The sequence below is a fragment of the Hyla sarda genome, chromosome 2, assembly GCF_029499605.1.
Source record: "Hyla sarda isolate aHylSar1 chromosome 2, aHylSar1.hap1, whole genome shotgun sequence".
NCBI lineage: Eukaryota > Metazoa > Chordata > Amphibia > Anura > Hylidae > Hyla > Hyla sarda.
In genome coordinates, this window is record NC_079190.1 from 293774922 (window position 1) to 293790490 (window position 15569).

Sequence of the window (15569 nt, forward strand, 5' to 3'; positions counted from 1 at the left end):
GTGCTGTGTTAAAACTGAAAAAAAGAAAAAAAAACTATAAACATAACATTTTAGCAAAACGAATGCTAAAAGAATATTAGTATTGGTTGTCTACTGTTGACAACACAAAAGAAACATTACCTATGAGAGCAGCTTTCCTGAAAGACATAATCAGATTATACTGGTTTCTAGCAAGGATACCTGTTAACTCCCAGGAAAGTGGATTCATTGTTAATGCAAATACAATCTCAAGGAGAATTTCCCACTGCAATTATTCAGTAGGGAGACTGTATAGAAACGCCTGTTATTGATGTGTTTTCTAGGATGTTCCTGAATAGGATAGGGAAAATGCTTAGCAATACTTGTCACTGCAAGGTCTCCATGTCTCTCTCAGAGATATGATTGTTCTTTTTTAGCTGATAGTAAGTGGCAAGTATAATAAAAATTTGCCCATAAAAACATTCTACTAGCTCCTTTTTTTGTATTACATAGTGGGAAAGAGGTTAACCAGTGCATGACCAATGGAGGCAATGATGTCTTCAAATAAGTATCTTACAATAAAATAAAGGGTCATCAGTGAAGAGCTGTGTGCTAGGATGTGTAACCATGTAAAAACTCTGGAAAATCATGGGAATTGGGCAGGAGTCCATAATACCACATGTGATTAAGAACTGATAATTAAAAGGGGTACTCCAGCCCCAAGACATCTTATCCCCTATCCAAAGGATAGGGGATAAGATGTCTGATCACAGGGGTACCGCCGCTGGGGACCCCCGCAATCTAGCATGCAGCACCCACCTGTAGGTACTGCCGGAAGCACTGGAGGTTCTCAGTCTTTTGCCTCCCGACCACAGGGATGGATTATCATGCCCCGCCCCCTCAATGCAAGTCTGGGGGGGGGGGGGGGGAGCTGTGCTTATAAGCCAACCAACTCCCATCATCTCCTACAGACTGTTAACCTCTATTTATGTATGCATTCTTTATTGTAAAGTATTTTTAAGTCTTTTTATTTTAACCATGGATTGTGATTGCTCACTGCCGTGGAGCCCCACCGCAAGCCAGCTTTCTGTAAGCTCCTTTGAGATCCTGACACTGCATGCTCTCCAATCTTCCTCTGATCATAGGCTGGGGCACAGGCAGCTACCGAGAACTTCATTATCATATACAGTGGTCCTCCGACATATGATGGCACCAACATACGATGCTTCTGACTGCTTCAGCTGCCGCCGGTTAGCCGTTTAATGTGCCCCGCTCAATGATACTTACATGTCCCCGCCGCTCCGGCCCCTCAGTTTGTCGCTCCTCTGCTGCCGCTGCCCTGCGCTGTCATCATGTCGCCCAGGCGTCCAATAGGGGTGGCGTGATGGCAGCGATGGAGAGCGATGGCGCAGGGCAGCGGCGACTCAGTCAAAGGCAGTTTTCTTTAATAAAAAGTGATTTTTTTTTTTTTTTTTTTTTAAAGAAGTATATTAGAATAATCTTTGTTTTGCCAAGATGTACATATAAAAAGTTTCTATATCTGACAGTGCCCATTTAAGGTTACAGTGAATAAGGGGTCATACAAATGTCAAAGACATGTGCCCTGCACAGCAGCATACAGAGTTTGTCATATAAACCCATATATCTTAACAAAAAAATAGGTGGAGATTTATCAAAATCTGTCCAGAGAAAAAGTTACTGAGTTGCCCATAGCAACCAATCAGATCGCTTCTTTCCTTTTTAACAAAAATGAAAGAAGCGACCTGATTGGTTGCTATGGGCAACTCAGCAACTTTTCCTCTGGACAGGTTTTGATAAATCTTCCCCATAGTTTTTATGGTGTAAACGTAATAAAGCAAAAAAACACAGGAAGTGTGGAAATCCGGTCAACACCCAGGACGTGCAGTTCTGGGTGCTGGGCAGGTGAATTTTTCAGGTCTCTAGCCCTACTTGGGACAAGCAGGGCCGGGCCTCAAAGACCCCGGACAAGTACGGTGGCGCTTAAGGGGTATTGAGTGGGCTCCTGACTCAAGCTCACTCCATACCCAATGGTCCCCAGCTGATTTCAGCAGCTGGGGGCCGCCGCAGCCGGCTATTAACCCTTTAGATCGCTGCTGTCAAAGCTGACAGTGGAGTCTAATGGGACAGTTCAATAGAACTGCATTGATCTGCATGAGGAATCTAATGATTCCTCCTAAAAGTCCCCTAAGAGTCAAAAAGAAGTTTAATAAAAGTTTAAAAGACACACATTAACTCCTTCCATATTAAAAGTTAAAATCCCCCATTTTCCTATATAAAACACATGTAAACATAATAAAAATAACATATTTGGTATCATTCAGGCGTAAATGTCCAAACTATTAAAGTATAACATTGTATATCCTGTACGGTAAATGACATATGAATGTAAAAAAAATACCAAACCCCAGAATCGTAATTTTTTATAACATCCCAGAAAAAAAGTTAAAAGCGATTAAAAAGTCAGATCAATACCAAAATGGTACCAACACAAGCAACAGATTATGGAGCTAAAAATTAGCCTGGTATACAAAAAAAATAAAGTTACAAGGGTCAGAAAATGGTAAAAAAAGAAGAAAATTCTAAAAAGTTCTGATTTTTTTTTTTATCATTAAAATGTGACGGAAACTATACAAATTTGGTATTGCTGTAATCAGGCTGACCTAACGTATCAAAATAACATGATAGCTTGACCACAAGGTAAATGATGTAAAACAAAAAAAAACTAATTTCCTACATAACAATTATTTTTTATTTCAATATCACCTTACAAATATATTTTTTTTGTTTTTGAGCATATGTTATGGAAAAATAAAAGGTGTCATTACAAAGTACAATGGGTACCGCAAAAAACAAGCCCACATATGGGTCTGTAGATAGAAAAATAAAAGAGCTATGACCGTTATAGTAGTGTGAAGAGGAAAACAAGAGAGTGCAAAAACGAAAATTGGCCCAGACAAGTGGATTGTCATGAGGGACAAGTCGATTGGGCTCCCGTTTTAGTCCCTTGGGCAAGTTTTTTTATTTTTTATTTTTATTTCCACACCCCTGAAAGTATATTATGTATTGCCCCAATTGTACCAACCTGTAAAATTATCATGCCATTTAAACCTTTGAAAAAAAACATATCTTGCAGTTAATTGTTAATTCTTGTTCACTATAAAATGCGATCAAAATGGCGACAGTGCTCAAAAAAAAGAAAAAAAAAAAAGAAATAAAAACAACTAAAAATGTTAACTAATCTCGATAAATACAAGCACTCACACAGTTCTGTGGTGAAAAATAAAGTTTAAAAGGGGTACTCCGCCCCTAGACATGTTATCCCCGTGGCCGGCTTACAGATCGGAGTGGTGGCGGCAGCGGCGGTGGCAAGGACGTCGGGCAGCCTGAAAGTGCGGCGGAGAAGGCTGCAGTGAAGATCGCTGGTAAGTGATCTTCACTGTGGCCTTCTAAAAGTTGCAAAACTACAACTCCAAGCATGCCCAGACAGCCAAAGGCTATCTGGGCATGCTGGGAGTTGTAGTTTTGCAACATGTGGAGGGCCACAGTTTGGAGACCACTGTGTAGTGGTCTCTTAACTGTGGTCCTCCAGATGTTGCAAAACTACAACTTTCGGCATGCACTGACTGTCCAGGCATGCTGGGATTTGTAGTTCTGCAGTATCTGGCCCTTCAAGATGTTGCAGAACTACAACTCTCAGCATACTTGGACAGGCTGGGCATGCTTGGAGTTGTAGTTTTACAACATCTGGAGGGCTACAGTTTGGAGACCATTACTTAGCGGTCTCCAAACTGTTCTTCCCCAGTTGTTGCAAAACTACAACTCCTATCAAGCCTTTTGGCTGTCAGTATGCATAGGACATAGCACTGATCAGTATGATAGGTCATCTTCTGCTCTGGTCTGCTTGGAGGCAGCGGAGGTAGGTGAGGGGACCTCCGTCTGCCGTTCTGGATGATTGGATCGCCGGGGCAGTGCTGCGGTCAATGCGATCATCCATTTTAGTGACTGCACTGCCGCAAATGCCATGATCTGTATTGATCGCGTCATCTGAGGGGTTAATGGCAGATATCCACGCGATCGTGGATGTCGGCCATTACCAGCGGGTCCCTGGCTGCTATCAGCAGCCGGGACCCTGCCATGCATGACCCGAGCATCGTTCCGATGCTTGCGGTCATGTATAGGACGTAAATGTACGTCCTGGCGCGTTAAGTACCAAAGCACCAGGACGTACATTTACGTCCTGCGTCGTTAAGGAGTTAAAGGGGTACTCCGGCACTAAACATCTTATCCCCTTTCAAAATTTAGGGGATAAGATGTTAGATCGCAGGGATCCCGCCGCTGGGAACACCAGCGATCTCTCCTGCAGCACCCCCATTTTTTCAGGGAAGGGGGATGGAGTATCGTGCTGTCATGGCTCCGCCCCCTCCCACAGACTAACATTGAGGGGGCGGGTCATGATGTCACAAGGGGCAGAGTTGTGACATCACGAAACTCCGGCCCTGTAGTCGTGACCCTTCAGACACGGAGCGAACATCGCTCTGTGCAGTTGCCACAGGTGGGTGTCTGCATGAGAGATTGCGAGGGTCCAGAGTGGTGGGACCCCCGCAATCAGACATCCAAAGGATAGGATATAATATCTCTTAGGGCCGGAGTACCCTTCTAATTTTGCAATGTGGATTAGCTTTTAGTGTGAGGATGAAGCTGGTAAAATCTAATGCACATGCCTGGTACTACAATCTACTATGGATTATCCTAGAAAAAAAATTCTTCCATACTAGCAGTCATGTGCAATTGTAAACCTTCAAAGAACTTATTCACAGCACGTTTTTGCAATACAGTTCCCGTATCAGGTTTTTGATGAAAAACGGATTCCTCAAAACCGGACTAAACTGTATACAAATGTGTGTACAAATTTCAACCCGTATACAGTTAAAAAACGTATATGGTTTGAAAAATTAGGTCCGGGTGCATCCGTTTTGTAAGAAAAAAACTTATACATTTAACTTTTCACTCCATTTTGATTAAAGTTTCACTTGTTTGATTGAAATTCCAAGAAAAAAAAAACTGTGCAAAGTCAAAAACCGTATGGTGAAAACCGGATGGAACTGTATGCACATACGGTTCTGTATGGTTCCCATTGACTCCCATGTTTAAAAAAAAAAAAAACGTATACGGTTTAATACAGTTTTTCACCCGGACCAAAAAACATGGTAGACTACGGTTTTGGGTACAGGAAAAAAAAAATGACAAAACCATACAGGATGCAAAACAGACACAACCCGATGCATCTTTTGGCCTACGGTTTTCAATACGGTTCTGTACGGTTTTCACATTGAATACGTATACGGGAACTGTATTACAAAAACGTGGTGTGAATGCTGCCTAATGCAGGTGCCACAATAAATGTCAGCCAGATAGCAAAACAAGTAGAAAACTGTAGTTTACAGACAGTACTTCTAGCAAAACTTCTGAAACACATAGATGCCACTTATCAATCTGGGTATTGCACACTAAAGGAATGCAATGGGACTGGGATCCTGATAAAATACTTGCAGGCAGGGATAGTAAGTAGTCTGTTGCAGGCAGTCACATGATATTCCAAAGGTCCGGCTTATCCCACAAACACCATCTATAGAAGTGAAAAGTCGCCAGGACCGGGCTGCTGTACTAAGGGAGGAATTTACAAAAAGTGACGTCGCTAAGTGTTTTTTTCTCTGCCTTTATTTGGGGCGGTGGTTTGGTGCCATGTCATCAAAGTGTCTTACAGCATTTGATAACTATGGCGCAATAGCATCAAACCTCCACCCCAAAAAGGGTGGAAACAAATCACGTAACTCCCCTCCCCAGTGAAACATTTTTTTGTCTGTGTACTGTCAAGGGTGGTCTGCCTTGGTGTGGATTTCCACCATGGCAGAGGACCTTCCGCAAAAAAAAAAAAAAAAAAGCTATTTGCAAAAAAATGAAATAAAAGACGACCCTTATAAATCCCTGCCCACTGCAAACGGCCAAACTGAAAGTATTCTAAACTAGAGAACTTTCGGTTTTGCTCTAAATCAAACTTTGCAATGTGTTGGCGCAAAATATGCCTGTGCCAAACACATGCGGCAAAAATAAATAAAAAGAGCTTCCTAAATGAATGATAAATTCCTGAAATATTGGGAAGTAAGTCATTGTACAGAAAGGTTGAGAGAGCGAGCGGAACACTCACATTGCGGGAGAGTAATGTTCAGAAATTAAGCGGGGGCGGGTTAATGAAAACAATCCCGCGCAGGGATCTACTACATATCCAATCATCCATACAAGCCCCTTACTGGCACTATGCCAACAATAAAACAGATCGTGACATTTTTATCTGAAGCCCCTTGCTGGCAATATGCACAAGATTGTGTGATTTACACAAAGCACACTGTATAGCACTTATTACACTTTTATGTCTCTCTTAGGCTGCGTTCACACGGCCGTCTAGACCCGTACCATTAAAAAAAAAAAAAAAAAATTATTTTTTTTAAATATGTTTTTTGTTCTGAGCATGCTCAGAAGTACAAACGGATCAAAAACGGATTGAAAAAAACTGATGCAAACGGATGACATTAAAGGCTCATCCGTTTTCCATAGACTTCAATGTTAAATTAACTATATCCGTTTTTTTTTTGTACTGTAGAAAAATACTGCATGCACCGTCTTTTCTCCCGTTAAAAAACAAACAAAAAAAAAACGGAAATGAGCGCAGACGGGTGCAAACGGATGTGAGAGGATTGTAAAAAAAATCCCATTGACATCAATGGGATTATTTTATAACTGTTTGTAATCTGTTTACAAGCAGCAACAACGGAACCTAAACACGGGGGGGGGGGGGGGGAAACAGACGGTGAACGCACTCCTTAGTTTTGGACCAACATGTGAAGTATATACTGTGGGAAGTGTCGCATTTTCTTTACACAATATAGGCGGTCATTATCCATACATAAAGAGTCCCTTCTAGTTCAGTGGTCTCCAAACGTGGACCTCAAGCAGTTGCAAAACTACAACTCCCAGCATGCCCAGACAGCCATTATAATATTGCAACAGCTGGAGGTCCACAGTTTGGAGACTACTGTTTTTATGTGTATACACAACTGTGTTTTCCAACTAGGGTGCCTCCAGCTGTTGCAAAACTACAACTCCCAGCATGCCCAGACAGCCATTATAATATTGCAACAGCTGGAGGTCCAGTTTGTAGACTGCTGTTTTTATGTGTATCTACAACTGTGTTTACCAACTAGGGTGCCTCCAGCTGTTGCAAAACTACAACTCCCAGCATGCCCAGACAACCATTATTATATTGCAACAGCTGGAGGTCCACAGTTTGGAGACTACTGTTTTTATGTGTATCCACAACTGTGTTTTCCAACTAGGGTGCCTCCAGCTGTTGCAAAACTACAACTCCCAGCATGCCCGGACAGCCAAAGGCTGTCCGGGCATGCTGGGAATTGTAGTTTTGCAACAGCTGGAGGCACCCTAGTTGGAAAACACTGATCCACAACTACACCGGAACAGGGGGGGTTAACCCAGGCCTAGGACCTAGAGGGGATACATAAGGTGTCCCCGTCCTGAGGGGAGCAATACTATACTGTAGAAATAAACCGGTCTAGCTGGGGGCACTGGAATATTCCCACACTCTTCACCCCTGGAAGACTTGGGAGTTGTGACCCGAGGAGCAGCCTACAATGACCACCATGTACTTGGAGCCTCCCGTCTCCTATAACATGATGGAGTCAGAACACAGACAAGTTTCCTGAGCCTTGGCGCTCTCCTCCACACACAGCACGCCGGCCTGGCTCCAGCAGGCCAGGGACAAGGAGCCAAGTGCACGGGGAGCCCTCAGGCCTCTTCTCCAATCAGCAGCACCGGCCACTCACGTCAGCGTCATGGACACCGCGCTCCGAGCTGCGCTATCACTGTCGCCTCTCATCCTCCCTGTGACTCCCCTGAAAACAGACAAGCGGTTGTACCCACCGAATCTTGGCAGAAGACGACCAGCCGTCAGCAACAGCTGCTACCAGAGGGCACACTGCCTCAGCTCCGAGGGAAGCCGCTTGTAATCCTGCCCTGTGTGGATGCGTTCTGACCTCACACTTCCAACACAACAATTGAGTCAGGGGTATCCTGGATGTGGCGGTCTATCTCCTCCACAGAAGAAATTGGCGCCCTAGTGGCAGTAGCGGGGACTGCAGCTAAGAGCTGTACACAAGGTGAGTGAGGGAGGAGGGAGACCCGGGAAGATCCTCTGGAAGACACTCTCTTCGCCCCCACTATGACGCACATTGTAAGCCTTAGTGCAATACAGTTCCCGTATCAGGTCTTTGGATTAAAAACGGATTTCTCAAAACCTGACTAAACTGTAATAAAACGTGCGTACAAATTTTTAACCCATATACGGTTGAAAACCGTATATGGTTTGAAAAATGGTGTCCGGTTGCATCCATTTAAAAAAAAAAAAGTATATGTTTTTAACTTTTCATTCCATTTTGAATAAAGTTTCACTTGTTTGATTGAAATTTCAAGAAAAAAAAACTGTGCAAAGTCAAAAAACGTATGGTAAAAACCGGAGGGAACCGTACGCACATATGGTTCTGTACGGTTCCCATTGACTCCCATGTAAAAAAAAAACGTATATACGCTTTAATACAGTTTTTCACCCAGACCAAGAAACGTGGTAGACTACAGTTTTGGGTACGGGTAAAAAACTGACAAAACCGTATAAGGGCTGGTTCACATCACGTTTTCTCCCATACGGGATCGCATACGGCAGGGGGGAGCTAAAACCTTTGTATGCCTTTGTATGCGCTCCCGTTTGAAATTCATTTCAATGAGCCGGCCGTAGTGAAATGTTCGGTCCGGTCGGCTCATTTTTGCGCCGTATGCGCTTTTACAACCGGACCTAAAACCGTGGTTGACCACAGTTTTAGGTCCGGGGGAAAAGCGCATACGGCGCAAAAATGACCTGACCAAACGTTTCACTACGGCCGGCTCATTGAAATAAATTACATACGGGAGAATGGGAGAAAACGTGATGTGAACCCAACCTAAGACGCAAAATGGAATAAACCGGATGATGCGTTTGACATACAGTTTACAATGTTAAGTCAATGCATACGGTTTTCTATACAGTTCCATACGGTTTTTAACTTGAAACCGTATACGGGAACTGTATAGCAAAAACGTGGTGTGCATGCACCCTAATTCAAGAGGAATTTACTTTTGAATTGTCCGCTCGAAACGAATGCACATATCCTCTGCCCATTGACTTTAATGTTATTTCTGCTGTCCTGTTCACACATCGGAAATTCTGCTAGTAGAATTCCGGCGCTGAATTCCTTTCCGCTTGAAGAAAGAGCATGTTCATTCTTCAAGCGGAATCCAATAGCAGAAATCAATTGAAGTTATAGGTAAAAAAAAAAATTCCGCCCGACATCGTTTTCGCACGGAATTTGCACAGAATTCGCGCGGAAATGGCTGAAAACCCTCCCCTTCTTTCTCCTCCATTTCCGCGCGCAATTTTCAGCGTGAATTCCTCTTGATTTACTCACCCTAAGTGTGCATAGCTATATCATACCTGAACAAAGGGATCCGTTATTAAAGGGGTATTCCAGGAAAAAACTTTTTTTATATAACAACTGGCTCCAGAAAGTTAAACAGATTTGTAAATTACTTCTATTAAAAAATCTTAATCCTTTCAGTACTTATGAGCTTCTGAAGTTAAGGTTGTTCTTTTCTGTCTAAGTGCTCTCTGATGACACGTGTCTCGGGAAACGCCCAGTTTAGAAGAGGTTTGCTATGGGGATTTGCTTCTAAACTGGGCGTTTCCCGAGACAGGTGTCATCAGAGAGCACTTAGACAGAAAATAACAACCTTAACTTCAGAAGCTCATAAGTACTGAAAGGATTAAGATTTTTTAATAGAAGCAATTTACAAATCTGTTTAACTTTCTTGCACCAGTTGATATATAAAAAAAAGTTTTTTCCTGGATAACCCCTTTAATATTAGAAAGCCACAATGCCTCACAAAAGGCATTGAATCTCCACTTTCCGAAAAGAAACAGACACACACCAGCGTTGTCCACAATTGTCATATTTCCAATTTTAGGATACGTTCGCACATACAGGATCCTGCACAGATTTGATGCGCAGGATTTGTAACCGAAAATTAGAAGCTGTTCTCAGTTATTCAGTTTACATTGAAATCTGCACCAGAAAATCCTGTGCATCAAATCTGCGCAGGATCCTGTACGTGTGAACGTACCCTTAGGGTATTACGCTGCGGATCCTCCGCTGAAGGAACGCTGTATGCTGCCTTTACAGGTGCCTGCTCGGAACGACAGTACGCCGCTACAAGCCGGCACACTGAAGCAATGTGCGAGTATACAGCGAATGCACACGGCAACTCGCACATCGCAGTGTGTCTGCTTGTAGCGGCGGATTGCCGCTCCGAGCAGGCACCTTTAAAGGCAGCATACAATGGTCCTTCAGCGGCGCATCCGCAGCATAATATGCACTGGGGAACCGCTCATGTGAACGTTCACACGGGCGGATTACCTGCGGAATTTCCGCAGCGAATTTGCTGTGGAAAATCCGCAGTGAATTTTGCTACCATTGACTTCAATGGGTCAGCAGAAAATCTGCAGAGGCAGTTTTGCAGATTTTCCCTCAGACCCATTGAAGTCAATGGTAGAAAAATCCGCTACGGAAATTCTGCAGGTAATCCACCCGTGTGAATGTACCCTAAGGGTACGTTCACACGAGCGGATTCACAGAGTACTTTACGCTGTGGTTCCGCCGCTGAAGGACCCTCTGTACTCTGCCTTCACATGTGCCTGCTCGTAGCGGCAATACGCTGCTATGTGCAGACACACTGAAACGATGTGCGAGTCGCCGCGCATGCGCGGTGTACTCGCACACATCGCGGCCGCTCTCCCTGCTCAGTGAACCAGGCTGAGAGCTGCTGTGATATGTGAGTATACTGCCCATGCGCGTGGGGACTCGCACATCGCACAGTGTCTGCTCGTAGCGGCGTATTGCCTCTCCGAACAGGCACATGTAAAGCCACCATGCAGCAGTCCTTCAGCGGCGGATCTGCAGCATAAAATACGCTGTGGGTCCGCTTGTGTGAACGTACCCTAAGGGTACATTCACACGTACAGGATCCTACACAGATTTGATGCGCAAGATAGGATGCGCAGGATGTGAAGCTGTGCTCAGTCATTTAGTTTACATTAAAATCTGCAGCAGAAAATCCTGTGCATCAAATCTGCGCAGGATCCTGTACATGTGAACGTACCCTAATAGTGTTTACCATGCAGGATAGCTAACACTATTAAATAACACTATTGGGGAGATTTATCAAAATCTGTGCAGAAGAAACGTTGACCCCTAGTAACCAATCATATTGCTTCTTTCATTTTTGAAATGAGAGTTGGCCAAGGGCTGTCCTGTCTCCACCTTTTTCCTCTGGAGTTCCCTTTAAAGACATAGAAAAATACACTTGCATAAAAATACAGGGAAGGATCCTAAAAGCACATGTTCGAGTTAACCCCTTCCCGACCTATGACATACCTGTACGTCATGAGTGGCAAGGTGTTCCCGACCCATGACATACAGGTACGTCATGAACATTTTTGCCGCTACTCGCAGCATCCCGCATCGCCCGGTAAGATGGTGGCTATCACTGATAGCCAGCCATCTTACCATGCGACCACGGGGGGTTTCATCCCCCACCCACCCCAGCGATCGCTGCTATCAGCTAGTCAAATCTGACTAGCTGATAGCAGCGTTTCGCTATCAGAATACTTAGCAGCATGGTGTGTGAGTTCCGATCACGGGGATCGGGACACACACCGCTCTGCTAAGTGTCCCTGACCCGTCCCCCGGCGTCACTTACCCGGCCATGCGGTGTCCCGAGCGGTCCCGGCGCGAGCTGCGTCCTCCAGGCGGTCCCGGAGGTGGTGCGTCCCGTGCGTCTCCGTAAAGCGATCTCACCGCTGCCTCTGGGAGTTTCAAAACTGCAACTCCCAGCATGCACAGACAGCCTTTGGTTTTCTGTGCATGCTGGGAGTTACAGTTTTGCAACATCTGGAGGTCCACAGTTTGGAGACCACTGTATAATGGTCTCCAATCTGTGCTCTTCCAGATGTTGCAAAACTACAAATCTCAGCATGCTCAGTCTGTCCAGGCATGCTGGCAGTTGTAGTTCTCTAACATCTGGAAGAGCACACATTGGAGACCATTATACAGTGGTCTCCAAACTGTGGACCTCCAGATGTTGCAAAACTACAACTCCCAGCATACCAGACTGTCCAAGCATGCTGGAAGTTGTAGTTCGGCAACATCTAATCCTTCAGATATTGCCGAACTACAACTTCCAGCATGCCTGGGCAGTCTGGGCATGCACTGAGTTGTAGTTTTGCAACAACTGGAGGCACACTGGTTTGGAAACACTAAGTTAAGTAATACATTTTCAAGTGTTTTGCAACCAGTGTGCCTTCAGCTGTTAGATAACTACAACCCCCAGCATGCACGGACAGCCAAAGGGCATGCTGGGAGTTGTAGCAGTATGCCTCTAGCTGTTGCATAACTACAAGTCCCAGCATGCCCTTCTGCGGTAACTGCATGCTGAGATTTGTAGTTTTTGCAACAGCTGAAGGCACACTGGTTGCGAAACACCAGTTTGTTATCTAACTCCGTGTTTCACAACCAGTGTGCCTCCAGCTGTTGCAAAACTACAACTCCCAGCATGCACGGACAGCCAAAGGGCATGCTCGGAGTTGTAGTTTTGCAACAGCTGGATGTTTCCCCCCCCCCCCCTCCCCCCAATGTGAATGTACAGGGTACACTCACATGGGCGGAGGTTTACAGTGAGTGCTGCAAGTTTGAGCTGCGCTGCAGCTCAAACTCCCAGCTGCAAACTTGCTGTGAACCTCTGCCCGTGTGACTGTACCCTAAAAACACTACACTACACTTACACTAACCTAAAATAAAAAGTAAAAAAACACTACATATACACATACCCCTACACAGCCCCCTCCCCTCCCCAATAAAAATGAAAAACGTCTGGTACACTACTATTTCCAAAACGGAGCCTCCAGCTGTTGCAAAACAACATCTCCCAGTATTGCCGGACAGCCATTGACTGTCCAGGCATGCTGGGAGTTTTGCAACAGCTGGAGGCACCCTGTTTGGGAATCACTGGCATAGAATACCCCTATGTCCACCCCTATGCAAATCCCTAATTTAGGCCTCAAATACGCATGGCGCTCTCTCACTTTGGAGCCCTGTCGTATTTCAAGGCAACAGTTTTGGGACACATATGGGGTATCGCCATACTCGGGAGAAATTGCCTTACAAATTTTTGGGGGCTTTTTCTTCTTTAACCCCTATGAAAAGATGAAGTTGGGGTCCACACCAGCATTTTAGTGTATAAAAATAAAATTTTTTACACTAACATGCTTGTGTTGCCCTATACTTTTCATTTTCACAAGAGGTAAAAGGGGAAAAAAGACCTTCAAAATTTGTAATGCAATTTCTCCCGACTACGGAGATACCCCATATGTGGGCGCAAAGTGCTCTGGGGGTGCACAACAAGGCCCAGAAGGGAGAGTGCACCATGTACATTTGAGGTGATTTGTACAGGGGTGGCTGATTGTTACAGCAGTTCTGACATAAACGCAAAACAATACATATCCATATGTGACCCCATTTTGGAAACTGCACCCCTCATGGAATTTAATAAGGGGTGCAGTGAGCATTTACACCCCACAGGTGTCTGACCACCCCCACTGGTGTATGACAGATTTTTGGAACAGTGGTCTGTGAAAATTAAAAATACAATTTTTCATTTGCACAGTCCACTGTTTCAAATATCTGTCAAACGCCAGTGGGGTGTAAATGCTCACTGTACCCCTTATTAAATTCCATGAGGGGTGTCGTTTCCAAAATGGGGTCACATGTGGGGGGTCCACTGTTCTGGCACCTTAGGGGCTTCCTAAATGGGACATGCCCCCCAAAAACCCTTTCAGAAAAACTCACTCTCCAAAATCCCATTGTCGCTCCTTCCCTTCTGAGCCCTCTACTGCGCCCGCCGAACACTTTACATACACATATGAGGTATTTTCTTACTCGAGAGGAATTGGGTTACAAATTTTAGGGTGATTTCTCTCCTTTTACCCCTTGTAAAAATTCTAAAATTGGGTCTACAAGAACATGTGAGTGTAAAAAATGAAGATTTTGAATTTTCTCCTTCACTTTGCTGCTATTCCTGTGAAACACCTAAAGGGTTAAAACACTTACTGAATGTCATTTTGAATACTTTGGGGGGTGCAGTTTTTATAATGGGGTCATTTATCGGGTATTTCTAATATGAAGACCCTTAAAATCCACTTCCAACCTGAACTGGTCCCTGAAAAAGTACGACTTTGAAAATCTTGAGAAAAATTGGAAAATTGCTGCTGAACTTTGAAGCCCTCTGGTGTCTTCCAAAAGTAAAAACAATTTTTTGATGCAAATATAAAGTAGACATATTGTATATGTGAATCAATATGTAATTTATTTGGAATATCCATTTTCCTTACAAGCAGAGAGTTTCAAAGTTAGAGAAATGCAAAATGTTCAAAATTTTCATGCCATTTTTAGATATTTTACCAAGAAAGGATGCAAATATCACTGAAATTTTGCCAATAACATAAAGTAGAATATGTCACCAAAAAAACAATCTCGGAATCAGAATGATAAGTAAAAGCACCCCAGAGTTATTAATGTTTAAAGTAACAGTGGTCAGATGAGTAAAAAATGCCCAGGTCCTGAAGGTGAAAATGGGCTGGGTCATGAAGGGGTTAAAGGAGTAGTCCGGTGCGCACTTTTCTTATTTTATCCATTCCGGGCTGCAAAAAAAAAGAAAACAGACTTTTTCTTGCCTGCCACAGGCCCCCGGAGCTCCGTTACAGGTGTTCGGTCGCTGGGCTGCTTGCTTCTTACTTCCTGTTAGCCCAGCACGTCACACGGAGCTTCAGCCTATCACCGGCCGCAGCGATGTATGAGCAGTATGCCGCTGCATAGTGATTTCAGAAAACAGGTATAATAGGCAAACAGGCAAATATCTGAACAACAAGATATTGTTCACAATACATATGAAAGCTTTCATTTACAAAATCTCTCCTTCTATCCTATCCAAGATGTGACACTATGGACTTGTTTCAACAATGGTTCGAGAAGGACCTTAAATAGCTAAGCTTTCAAGGGAGAACACAACCTAACTAAAAAATATAGGGATGCTATATGGGAACTAAATGAGAACCAGTCAATCATAATTCGCGAGTCTGATAAAGGAGGCTTGGTGGCTATTCTGGATAAAGCTCTCTATAGAAAAGTTGTATTAAATATGTTAGAGGATGGCAACACCTATTGGAAATTGAAGAATAATCCCACTAATTCTATTTCAAGAAGTCTACAAAAATTGCTACAGGACGGTGTGAGTCTTGCGATCCTTACAGTTAAACAAACAGAAAATATCTACTGCCACTTTTCCCGAAATGTCCTATCTTCCATGCGCTGCCAAAGCTGCAT

At 44.0% G+C, this 15569-nt stretch overlaps 1 protein-coding gene across 4 annotated transcripts in view; it reads right to left on the reverse strand.

The window, feature by feature from the left end:
* The window catches only part of CUEDC1 (CUE domain containing 1), a 177545-nt gene extending 169387 nt beyond the window's left edge, over positions 1–8158 (reverse strand). For all 4 annotated transcript variants that reach the window (XM_056557501.1, XM_056557502.1, XM_056557504.1 and 1 more), the window contains exon 1: positions 7972–8158. The gene's annotated coding sequence lies outside the window, so the exon portion shown is untranslated. The remainder of the gene's footprint in view (positions 1–7971) is intronic.
* Positions 8159–15569: the final 7411 nt, after the last annotated feature.